Below are 14011 nucleotides of genomic sequence, written 5' to 3' on the forward strand. Positions count from 1 at the left end.
CTACTCAAGCCTACAGGCCTCCACGCTCTCTCCCTCTGGGCTCTCTCGGCTGAGCGCAGGACCCTCGTGGGCCTTATCAAACTGTAATCATCACCTTGGATGTTGGGCGGCAGGCTGCCTGAGTGGGAGTAGGCTGCGGAGGGGCTCGCGAGCTGATAGCCTCGCTTCCGTGAGCTCCTTCCGGAACATTCCCAGCTTTTGTGACCCAAGTTAAAGGACAAAGAGCTTCAACTGATTGCAACAAACTCCTTAAAGGGATAGTTTAACCAAAAATTAAAATGTATCAATTCAAAAACTTTGTGACTTTCAGTTTTTGACCCAATTGACTGATTTTATGCACAAAAATAATCGAAACAGTATGAAAAATATCTTCTATTGTGTTTCTCTTACTGTTAAAACTAAGGGTTTTCTCATCTAAAGGGTTTGTCGCAACCAGGCTCTGGATTTTTTTTTAGAAAAACAACAATTCTGAAAAAGGCCTTTATGGAAGCAAAATGGTATTTGGGCCACATAAGCAGTTACGCAAGAGTGAGATATTAATCAAACAGCCATAGTTATATAATTATTGCATCTGTCAGTATATAACATATGATGATTATTCCCATTCCAATTCCATATCCGGCTATTTCCATTTGTTTGCCTTTGAAAGAAAGCAGGGGAGCACTGAAACGCTATAAGCAGGAGAAAAGACTTTAGGTTTTCTGTCATGACTATGTCTGGAATACAAGTGACAATAGCTGTGATCCAAAATTTAGTGAAACATGAAAGCTATTCCAATAAGTATGTTGAGTAACAGATTCTTCATTTAGGCAACACATTAAGCAAGACAATACCACATGTATCCTTGTATAGAAGAACATTTTACAAACATTAAAAAAAAAAATCAAGATTGTGGACAGATCTGAGAAAAAAAAATCAATTATAAACATGCTTACAATTTATTTGATACCAAAAACAACAATAGAAAGTGACTATTTTATGCAATACTTGTGTATGCTATGCTAATGTCACGCTCATAATATAGAAATCAATTCTGAATATATTTTATGAACTTCTGAAATGTCTGAACTAAAGAGATTTTTGTCACGATTTACATAACATGGAACAACGAGTCCTGAAAAGCAATGGGCTAGGCAGTGAGTAATATCACAGAAAATAAATTCGCTAGTCTTAGTGCTTTAAATCTGGGCGAAGATGATTGTCATCATTGGTGGCACTGGACACTGGATGCATGGTCCCCTAAGTTCTACAAATACAATAAAATTTCTAAAACTCCAGCTTAGAAAGAAAGCAAGCAACGAAGACTAGCAGACATTCGGCACTCGGCCATCAGTGATTCACCCTTACACTCTGTCGTCTCCACTCGATGACACGCCTTGTGCCTGGGGCATAATTGTGCAAGAGGAACAGGAACCGGGCCACACCTATGAGTCACCTCTCGCTAACAGAGACCCTTGTGGTCAGGGTCCTCCAAATTCACAAAATCTGCATCATAGGCACCAGAGCCAATATTCGCCACAAACTCCAAGATCAAACCCTCGCCCCAGCCTCCATAATTTTCCAACCCCCACCTTTCCAGCCACCCGCCAGCGCTACGTTGGTTTAATCCAACAACACTTCCTATAGCAGCCTGTTAATGTCATGGTGGATTTCCTCAATGTTCTCACTGACCCAGAAAGGAGCACCACTCCAGCACTTCGCCAGGACCATTCCTTGGTTTACTGTTCCCAACAAATAGCAAATATGCTTCAGAACCAATAAATGCAGATCTGATATTTATTGGACTGTTATACGAGTATTCCCTACCTGCCTGGCCAGCCTTTTCTCCGTGAGCAACCTTAACTGCGCACAAGTCTTTGCAATGCTAATGAGGACATGAGATGAAAGGGATGCAGCGTTACAGTGCAAGGCTAGACTTACAGAATGCAGCTGCTAGGTGAGAGGAAGAAACGGATGGGGAGGAATTGGAGAACATGGTCTGATTAGTGCCCTCAGAAATATCTAACCTTTGACTGCATAAAGGCTTACTTAAAACTCCAGTGACTAGATTTCATGAAACACAGCACACCTATGAGTAATAAGAGGGTTTCCCGTAGCCGTCTTGCTCACATCAGCAGTCACACGCTGCCTGTTTGAACAGACGCATAATTAGTGGGTGCTTCCTGTGAATGTAAATGTGGCTGCTAAATATGGAATAATGTATATATATATATATATATATATATATATATATATATATATATATATATATATATATATATATATATACAGTACAGACCAAAAGTTTGGAAACATTACTATTTTTAATGTTTTTGAAAGAAATTTCTTCTGCTCATCAAGCCTGCATTTATTTGATCAGAAAAAACAGTAATATTGTGAAATATTTTTTTTAACATTTAATTAAATTTAAACATACACTGCATTCAATTAATTACATTTTAAATAATAATACAAATTATTATTATTAAGAAATATCATAACTCATATTCATAATACACAATTATTATGTGCCAAAAGAAATGACATGGAACATCAGGAAACTCTGTTTTTGTTCAGCTGTTTTCATCATCTCAAATCTAAAGATCTATTTAAAAAGTTAAAACCATCAGAAAAGCTATTTTCAATTTTAAAATACACATAAAATGTAACATGATGTAAAATGTCATAGTGTAAGATTAATGAATGGCTAGCAGAGCAACTGTGTACTTATTCTGCCTTAGAAAGAAAAATGTAATTGTGAAATTAAAATATGACAGTGAGAAACATAGTCACATTGTGGGATATTAAGATATTACAGATATTAAGTATCAGTTAAGATTAAGATCTAAAGTTGCAATTATGAGAATACAGTTCAACAAATATTTTTCTTTGGAAAGTTTTACTATTTGCTATCTCCTCAGCACAGAACTGATGTGAGAATGCAAAGCTCTTTTTTTTTCCACCGAGCAACTTTATGACCGCACATCCCAATTTCCTCCCTTTGACCACATACATTGTTCTCTCTCTGCGTTTTCGCTGCTGCGGCCAAAACTGATGCTTATCAATACACTGTCACCTCCATCATCCATCAGTCAGCACAAAGCTCTCGCCTTAACCAAAGACAGTCGTTTCCTCAGGCCTGTAGTCTGTTGCTAGGGCCTGGCCAAGGTTCCTTCTTTTCCTGCTGCTTGGTCTGAGGCCAATAAAAACCTTCTAGTGAACAAAAGCCACCTCAAGGTGTCGAGCTTGCAGTTTGTGTGTAACTTGTACGGAGTTACTTTCTGAGTAAATGCTAAAGATTGGGCTTAAATTCAAAACATGTACATTAATCAGTAAATGAGTTTGCAGTCTAGGCATGATGGATTGAACCTCCTCTGAGGGACAGCACAGATAACAGGCAGCAGCCCATGCTAGTTCACAACAAGTTAAGCATGCACACACACACACACATTCTCGGGAATGGGATCTGGTCTGCGTCACATGCTGTGGGGCAGAGGAAGGGAAGTGTTTCTTGTTTTAGCAGCACTTAGGCCACCTTCATATCTCACCGTTGCACCTTTATTCAATCACTTATAAAGCATAACCAAACACTTAAAAACTAAACCAGCTGAAATTCAGTTTTACCACCTTTCAACATGTTTACCAGAAGCAGGCTGCACTGTATAAAGTGAAAATGTACTGCTTCAAAGCAGCCAATTCTGTCTAAATGGACGCTTTTAACTACACAAAATTATTTATGTTTAGTTTTTTAGGTTAATATTACTGTTTATACAACATTTTTAACCAAAAACAGCCTTGGTGAGAATAACATACTTATATATATATATATATATATATATATAAATAATATTATTATATTTATATAATTATTATAATACATTTTTACAAAAAAACCTTTAGACTGAGAATAAAATCTGGTTTGTTTTAGAATCTGTGCATTTTGAATACTTGAGCAATACTTCAAGATTGTATGAATTTTTTCATCCATTGGTTTGGGAGTGCATGCTGGGCTTTTGTAATCATGACACACAGCTCTAGCATGTGTAGTGTGGCTCTGCTGTGTTTCACGCAGACATTTCTTTCACTGGCTTTGTCGTTTTGTCTGGAGGTGGAGAGCTTGCAGAAATCAATGTATGTTTCTTTAAATGTCAGACCGTGACTGTTTTAGGCCTTGTGTAACTCAATATGCATATATGCTCACTCTCAAACAAACACGCACACACTCCATAATCCCTCATTTTCTCAGACACACATATCCTAAAACAGACACACAACCTGGTTAACCATATCATACTGTATGCTTAAACAGCAACATCTTGGATCATCCTTATGCTTGTTATCTACAGAATTTTTCACTAGAGTGCAATACAACACCTTAATTTAACTTTACGTAAATAAATACATACATAAAAGATTAAACAAGAGGAGGCATAAATCTTTGTAGAGTCACGGGAAAGGAAACTTATACTCATGAACAAGAAGCACATGTAGAGCACAAGCTACCAGGAAATTGGTATAGTCTCGTATGATTTTATAGGGATCTTGGGCATGCCCTTCAGATTAATTAGGACATGGAGTAAGGAGGTATTTTTTACAGGAAGCTAAGAATGGAACCCCTGCTGTCTGCCTTGGGGCACAAATCATGAGTCAAAAACACGAAGGACTGTAACCAGGGTTCAGGTAGCTGGGGGGTAATGCAGGTCACATGCACACACACAAACACATGCTTGCACCCTGACAAATATGTAAGGGCATGTTCAGAATCTACTTTTAATGATGTGGTCATTGTGCAAACAGGTACGGTTTCTAATTTGCAAGCTATTTAGAAAGCCGAGAGCTTTCCATCCACTAATGCTGGTGGATCTACCTGGAAACAGGATTTTTTGGCTTTACTAAACCATGGAAATGTTGCCAAGGTGGTTTAGGGAAACAAACGGCTCACAGATAGTAAATACAGAGCAAATACGGCGAGCACACTTAACTCTCTTGCTCTTTCTCTCATAAGTTATATACATGTATAGTTCATAAAAAAAATTTAAAGCCTTATTTACTCACCGTCATGGCAAACTTAAACAACTAACTTACTTCTGTGGAAAATGTTTTTATATAATTTGTATTGTTTTTTGTTTGTTTGTTTGTTTTTTCTAACACTTTGAAAAGAGGATTAAACCAAAAGGATTTTATTAAAATGTGCTAATATTATTTTATTTTTTTTCTCACATGAGGTCAACGGGGACTTTAAAAAGTATGTAAAAGCACAACAAAAGTACAATTAATATTTTTTTAACCTAAACATGGTAACATCTAAACTGGTTTTATTCAAGTCAAAACTATTATGTACTATTGCAAAATTAAAAATGCATTAATTGAACATTAATCGGAATTAAGTATTCTTTGTCCCGTCAAGTAAAAATAGCTTTAGAGGTAACAACTGCAAGTTATAAATTTGTATTTGTTCGCAACATTTTAAGTCTGTTGAAGTAATTGAATGGATTTGTGCAATTAATGGATTATGAAAAGTGAAAAAAAAAACGGATTCACATCCTGATATTTGAAAGAATCATTTAGTTCAAGTTTTGAACGGGATCAAAAAGATTCATTTACATGGTTCCTTCACAAAGTTAATGGCTTTGAAGCATCAGAACGCTTGGGCTGCATCCAAAAACACATGCTTCCCTACTGCATAGCAGATGAAAAAAACAGTAATTTACATTGTTCAGATAAAAGTACGAAAAAAAGTATTCCGATGACTTACTATTTCCGGGCAAGATTCTGAAGTGTGCATCCAGTGGACACTTTACTAGTCAGGGGAGAGGATTTGTGAATGATAGTGAAGTGACGACAACGTTGTTGAATGTAGTGTATCCAGATTACATTCATACACATATTCATACCATATAGAGAATACTATTTTTTTAATGGTCATTAAGTAATTACTTATTCAAAAGAAGCACCTACTCAGAGAGTATGCGATTTCAGACACAGCCTCAGAACATAGGTAGTATGGATCACTTTTATGGTGATGATAGTGTTCCTTTAAAAAATCACTTGTGTCTTGCACAGAGGAGGAAAAAAATCATACAGGTTTAGAATGACATGACGGTGAACAAATTATGACAGAATTTTCATTTTAATCTTCAGATTTTTAACATCAAAAGAGCAAAGCAAAGTCAAGACTGCGGAACAGGATCATCAGCAAACTCCAGAGCACAGTGTCAGCACTAACTGTGGATGAATGTATGTTTGCACAATCTAATGCAGCGGTGCAGAGGTGAATGGGCCAGGCTTTTAATGTTCGACTGTTTATTTACTTAGACTTGTGCTTGGTAGAGAAACACACACCGCACTGCAGAACTCCCCCACAGGCCGACCACTGATCCTAGGGCAGTATGTGAGATCATAGTGTCCCTTGTAAAATCTCCCCACTGAGCAGGGGTGGGGGACCCCCATCCCCGGCAACATGACATCACTTAAAGCAGATTGCCACCATCCTGTTCCATGTAAATAGCCAGAGCTGTTTCTGTTTGAAAACGCTGTTTACCGCAATTCTGTGCGTAATGCTTTTAAATACTGGAAATTTCCCTTTTTTCCTAGTAAGAGAAAAAGCATATCACCAGAGTAAGCGTCAAGTGCTTTAGAAATTACAGGTTTCCCTTCCCAGAGGAAAAATTTTATTGTTATTTCATTGCTCATGAGACTTTATGTGGCAAACTAATTTGCTGGTCGCAATTTGGATGGACTGCTCTGTTGGCTGATTTCAGAGGGGGGTTTGCTGGTTTAAGTGTACATTTCATTAGCTCAAGTTCGAAACGTTCGGTTTTGGTGGCATTTCATGAATAACGTTTAAGTTCATATTTAAATCTCTGACTTCTGATTGTAAATTTGAGAACAGGTCTCAAATACTCAAATACGGGAAAACCCGAAAATACATTTGAAATTACAACTTCTAGACTACTGTCTAGAAAAAAAGGCTCTCATTTGAAATTTTATCTTCGTATGGGATGTGAGAAACCAGTTTTATCAAACACATAACTTCATCCGGAAACATCTTGTCACACTGGCACTGTTATAACCAAGAGCAGAGTTTTGCCACAGGCTACATAAACACTTGAGCCATTTTATGTGACCAGCGCACAGTAAGAGAAGAGTGTTGGTTCTGCGACTGCCAACTCATAAAATTGACATGTCTGTAAATCCAGCCTTTTATTGACACAGTTCTGTGTGCTGGAAAGCTTTTGTTCGTCTGTTTCAGGATTGTTATTATTCAGTGTTTTAAACGTGAACTCTCTGCTCTGCCGATGTCTCTTTGGATACACAATGGTCTTAATAAAAAAAGTGGTTTTAAACCTGGTGACTTGTGGGAGTTTGCTGAAAAGCACAGATTTATACAATTTTTGCGTTACTGTTTTGTATGCAGATTATAACGGTAAACCACTGAATGTAGTGGAGTAGCAGTGAAACATAACCATATTAGATCTCAGGAGCAATGAAATGACTTTTTTAGCAATAAAATATCTTCTGAGAATGCAAAACACACTTAATGCTTATGTGGGTAATGCATATTTTTTGCTAGTTTTTAGACATTTTATTTAATCGTGTAGATTAGAATTTTTATAAATCATAACTTTTTAAGTGATGGTTAACCAGGGCTATACTGCAGTCTTAAGACTACAGCTAAAAATTTTACAATTGATAAATTGTGAATTGTCTTTAATAAATAAAATAAAATAAAATAAAATAAAATAAAATAAAATAAAATAAAATAAAATAAAATAAAATAAAATAAAATAAAATAAAATAACTTCCTAAAAGACATCAAACACCACAATAAGTGCCATTTGTTCAATTAAGGAGCAACATTTTTGTAGCAATAAAATATCGAATGCAAACACACTCAATGCTTTCATGTATAATGCATAATTTATACATAGAGTTTGTTGTTGTTGTTTAATATGTACATTTGTATTTTTGTTATAACAAAGTTAATAATCTTCAGGGCAATACTGTAATCTAATGGCTTCAGCTGAAATGTAGCTTTTATGTAATATGATTTCGATGTATGAATTGTCACTAAAATTAAATAAAGAATTTAAGTAATATAGAATTTTTTTTAAATCTTAAAAATCTTCCCCAAAGTCACATGAGCAATGAAAGACCAATATTCTAAGCAATTAAATATCTTCTGGGAAAGCAAACAAGAAATAAAAAAAATATATAATAAAAATAAACAAATAAATAAAAATAAAATAAAATTTAATAAAGCTCTGCAATAATTCACTTAAATCCCTAAAAGGACATTGAACACCCTGCCATATGTTCTTAAGATGTGTCCCGGCTTCCAGAGGTCAGTGGTGCTCCACAGCTAACCTGGCTAATGGCTGTTGCACTAAGCAATGCAATTGGCCCAAGGGCACGTCATTCAGATCAGCAGCCTGTTGATGGAGCCAGTGAGCTGCTTTCAAGCTCATTTTCCTCTTTGTCTGCACATTACTCATTCAGTCAGAGATGCTCATCTCTTTTTACATGTCCTTTCTCGACCTTTAAGTCAACATTTGTTTGTATATTTGCATCTAGTTTGATTGCAGCATTGACTATGCCTGAAGAAACGTACTATGCAGACTTTTATTAGGAGTGTTCAGTATGTAAAGTGGCTTCCTTGGGTCGTTCTCTCATTTTCTCACCACTCAGTTCAGTTAATGAGACATGCCAGTCAGGAGGGCATCCTGCTGCTAGGGACCGGTGCATTGCCTCGGAGCAGAGAGGAGGAGACGCAATCACCGATCAGCCTGGCTGGAACTCTGGAATGCCCCCTCCTCATACCTAACTCACCATGAGCCCCCTGATCTTTGCCAAAAGCCCTGCACAACCAGCCTGTGGGAACTCAATCACCCCTGCCAGCATCCAGACCTACCTCACTGAGCTCAAACCAGGGTTTCTCTCTCTCAGCACATCTGAGAAGATCCCTTTAAGTCCATGTGAAGCCACCTTTCACATGCTTTCCAGAGCATCACAATGAACATGTGCTCCATCTGCCCTGTTGAAAGAAGCACAAGGCAGATTTATCGAGTGACCCATCACCATAACCGACCATGTAACATCTCGGCGGCCCCTATGCAGTCTCTCTCTAACAAATATATTTTAACAAGATTCATAGACGTTTAACCAGTCCCTTGTTACGAAACCTTGCCCATTATTGAGGGCTTGTTTAGGGGTTTTAATAAGAATAATGAAAAGATGTTTCACTACTGTTCTAGTATTTTTATGGGTGCTGCATTTTTTCTCTTCTCTCTCTTTCTTTGCCTGGGTTAGCATTCCCTTTACTGCTTCTTTTCCGGAGTTTGGCTGGAAATGCGCTGTTTCCCCAAAGGCTTTTATTGCCCCCTAAGTGTTAGGACACAGAATACTCCACAGACCTCAGAAAGAGGGAGCAAGAGAGGAGGGGTAGGTTTGAGATGTCAAAAGGATGTGGTTAAACTCACCACATGATTTTCTCTGGCTCACATTTACTCTTAAATTTGAGCACAATGCCATGCGGACCATTTCCTGTCCATCTCAGTGCTTTAACTGCTCAGATATGCAGTGACATAAACTTGCAAAAGATGCTTAAACTTAGTTTCTCAAAACACCTTTCCTAAACATCTAATGGTGTTTCTGCCACTCTGTTGATGGATGAGGAAGAGACTGCAATGACTGAATTACATTAATATACATTTTGGATATGTTTCTATTTAAAGGGACTTAGTACCAGTTACTAGGTTATAAACTAATGTGCAAAAACAGAACTCAAATTTAAATAAAACCCTATACCATAACATGTACCATCAACATGTAAATACTATGGTACTACAATTCATATGGAATATACACTACTGTTAATAATATGGGGTTGGTAAGATTTTTGATGTTTATGAGCCTCTTATGCTTCCCAAAGGCTGCATTTATTTGATTAATACAGTAAAAATTTGTATTTCTATTTAAATATCTTGTTTCATTTAGAAAACACATAAAAATCAAGTAAATTGGTTTGTTAACCATTTTGTTAACCATTTTGTTTGCTATTATTTTGTACAATAAACAAGTTTAGTAGAGCGCTGACTCGCCACTTAATGTCTCTTCTATAACCAGAAACAACAAATTCATCTTTGTGACCAGAATGGATTTGAGTTTCCTGCAGAGCTGGCAGCATGTGAATGAGGAATAGTTTAACCCGACCAGTGTACATTTGAAGGCATGATCTGGTGACCTGCAAACGTAAATTAATTGGATTCAGTGCACTATCCCTGCAATCCTAGAAGGCTGAAGGCAAATTCCAGGTCTTAATTTGGACTTGCGTTTCCAAACCCTTATGAAACAGACAAAGAGCCAATTTGCAAAGGCATCTGGTTCCCCTGACAGCATAGACTTGCCCTCCTCCCTGTCGCCCTCTGTCTCTCTGTCTCTTTCTCCTGCCCCCAGCCCGTCCTCGTCTGTTTATCATTGAATCTTGAAAACAGAATCAAACATGAAAGGAAGAGTGCAGACTCAAGCTCTTTAAGACTGGCTGGAAATGTGACATCTCTGGAAGTGTTTAGCCTGTCATAGCTGCCTGTTCTCTTCAAAGAGGAGCTGGAGGAATGAATTAATGTTGCTCCTGTAACTAACATCCTTCCTCTTCCTCTCATCCCCCTCCTTTTCCTCCCCATATTGCCGATTATGATAGTGTGTGTTTGTGTGTGTATGTGTGTGTGTGTGTGTGTTGACCCTAAAAGAGATCCTTATGAATGGGGCAATCTCTGAGGGGCACATTTGCAATTACAAATTTAAGTATAATTGAAATCATAATGCAGTAAAGTACGATAATATGATTTTAAAGAAAAGTCTTGTTCTCTCATAAACAATCAGAGAATGGCCCAAAGCAGTGCCAGAAAACGTACACTACAATGAAGAAGTTTTTTTATGCTTTTGAAAGACATCTTTTATGCTCATCAAGACTGCATTCATTTTTATGTGAGCTATTATTAAAATTTAAAAGTACTGTTTTCTGTTGTAATATAATTCAAAATGTAATTTATTCCTATGATGGCAAGGCGGAATTTGCAGCAGCCATTTCTTATTATTATCAGTGTTAAAAACAGTTGTGCTGCTTAATGTTTTTGTGGAAACAGTGAAATCTTTGCTCAGGATTATTTGATGAATAGTCAAATGAACAGCATTTATTTAAAATATAATTTGTAACATTATAATTGCTTTTACTCTCACTTCTCACGGCTGAATAAAAGTATTTATTTCTTTAAAATAAATAATCAAACTTAAAAAAATCACACTGACCCCATACCTTTGAATGTAGTTCAAATGTAGTTCCTTTGAATGTAGTTCTGCACATAAAATCATGTTGCTAAAGGGTTATAAAAGTAAGCTATGGCCCTGGGTCTTTAGTGGTTCTGAAAAAAATATGAATTAATTAACACACCAATCATTTGGCCTATGATTATTTTAGTGACGTCAAAATTGGCACAATGTGTCTCCACTCACCAAGTTAGAATATGCTTCAGAATACTTGGAATACAGTGCATTTTTATGCTCCTTTTATGCTTGTGTTTTTTTAGAGCATTCATTGTATGGAAATAGCTGTGTTTATTCTGCATAACATTATTCAAATTTCACCTTGTGTGTTCCACATAAAAAAAGAACATCGAATGGTTTTGGAACAACATTAGTATCTTTCAGCAGTTTCTCCTTATATTTTATTGTGGATTTTGGTTTAGCTCTCTCTCTTACTGTTTTAATACATTTTGATGCTTGATTTTAAAGTCAACTCAAAAAAAAATTGAAAGTGTCCTTATTACCTTCTTAATGCACCTTTATGGTCTTAGTGAATGACTTATTGAAAAAAATGTTTATCTTTAATCAAAACATAATAACCCACTCTTTCTTTTCTGTCACTTAGGTCACATGGACATTTGAATAATGGTAATAATAGCCAAATACGCCTAGTGTTTAATAAACTTGCCCGGCTATATTCTGGAATGTAACATGTAATGTTATCGTCCAATCAATTCTCAATGGATAAAATCAAGTACTTCCCTCCATTTCATTGCATATCCAGTTTCACTCAGAAGAACATCGAATGGCATTAAAATGGATTGTAAACAAAAATTCATGTTGACTTTAAGGACATTTTTGCTGACATTTTGTAAAATCTAGATGATGAATTATAGCCAGTTGAGAGCAGTGTGTTAGTGGCATTTGACCATTCGCAGCTGGCCTTAGTTCTCTATCTCTGTCATCCTCTGAGCCAATCAGCGGCCCTCCTGCCAGCCGCCCAGGGAGGAACAGGATCAAGAAGAGGGAGAGTCTGTCTCCCAACTTCACTGAACCCAAGAGTCAAGAGGAGTTTATTATACCCAAACCAGGAGATTCAGCATCCCTCATCTGCAGACAAACTTAGACCCACCCACTTACATGCACTATTGAACACTCATTTGACCCATGCAAACACACTCTCATACAAAGTGGTCCACAAAGGAAAGAATTCTGTTTGCTCACGCCACTCATCCATGTAAAAGCACCATCTCAACGGCAAAGCAGACCGTCTGTGTGTATCCCAGCACGTCCAGTCAAACACTAACACACACATGCACCAACAGACCCCTTACCGCCACAAAGAGAAGTGGCACGACACTTTCCTTTTCACCACAGCATGCTGACTCTCTAGCCTCCCTCCCTTTCAGCCTTTGTATCAGTTGAGCAGCATATGGTTACTGCCATCTGATTCCACAGCTGAAAGTGCCTTTCACTTAAGAACAGTTCAGAAAAAGGTCAGACTTCTGCAAACAGAAATATCACGCTGGAGGGACACTCGCTCACTCTCATTCCTAGGTGATGTGAGTCAGAAAAAAAGACAAAAGCTTGAGGAAGATAAAGTTACATCTGCTTAAACAGGAAGGGGATCATAGCACACTAAGATTTTAATGGGAAAATGGGCAAAAATTCCTGCGAACTGTGCAAAAAGTGGCATTTTGGATCCTAGCGATGCATTTCAGATAAAACAATTACTGAAAAATATAGCAACAACAAAAAATGTATGGCATTCGTCCTAAGCAGTGATGAATTACATTATTAGTTGCAAATGACTATAAGAACATGTGACCCAATCAGCATCTGTTTTGACTGATTAGTGCTGTTGTCAGCCTGAGTTTTATCTAGGACTTGAAGAGCATGTGCACTGGGCTATCTAGTCTCTCAGGTCCCCATTGTATCACGCTGGTTAATGATTAATGTCAACTGTTCCTCCTCTGACCTTGTTGGTTAAAGACTTGTACCTGACATCTCTCACCCTTAGTTGGAAGAGTTGTGCCTCATCAAACACAAAGAGAAACTCTCCTGCCCAAAATAAATAAATAGAATAAGAAATAGAAGAACAAATGCAGGTCTTTTTCCCCCTAAAATTAAAATAAGGAAAAAATAATTTTAAGAAATTAAAGATAAGAAATTATTCATTCAGATTCTCATGTTTATTGTTATTTTCAACAGTGAACTGATTTTAACTCAATAATGACTGTTTACTATTGCATTTTTTAGAGCTACTTTACAGCAGAATGCATCAGAAATAAGAATGTAACACTAACCACCAATGAGAAAAGTATGGTAATAAGAATATTTTCAAAAGACAAAAAGAAAAGGGATTACCCTTTTTTTTTAAAGGGTAAATGACCTGGCGGATGTTTTGTTTTTATAATTTGATCACACTGTCAACTAAATTTTATGTTGAGTACAAGTTATAAAGTCTGGTATGCACTATTGCAATGAGCTCAAAATATTTAATTGCAAGTCATCATTCCAAGCTTTTGAGTCTTTCAGCAACAACTTCATCAAACATTTTGCTGAACATATTTTGATGAACGCAATGAAGAGAGCCACAAGGAGCCACAGAATCATCCATTGCTTTTGAAGACAACAACACAAACGACTTGAAACCCTGTCAGTCACTTCAAATAGGCAAGAGAAGAAACCACTTAAGCTTATCACCACCTCCTCTCATCTCTACCCCTTA

Source organism: Carassius carassius, chromosome 15 (genome assembly GCF_963082965.1).
Source record: "Carassius carassius chromosome 15, fCarCar2.1, whole genome shotgun sequence".
NCBI lineage: Eukaryota > Metazoa > Chordata > Actinopteri > Cypriniformes > Cyprinidae > Carassius > Carassius carassius.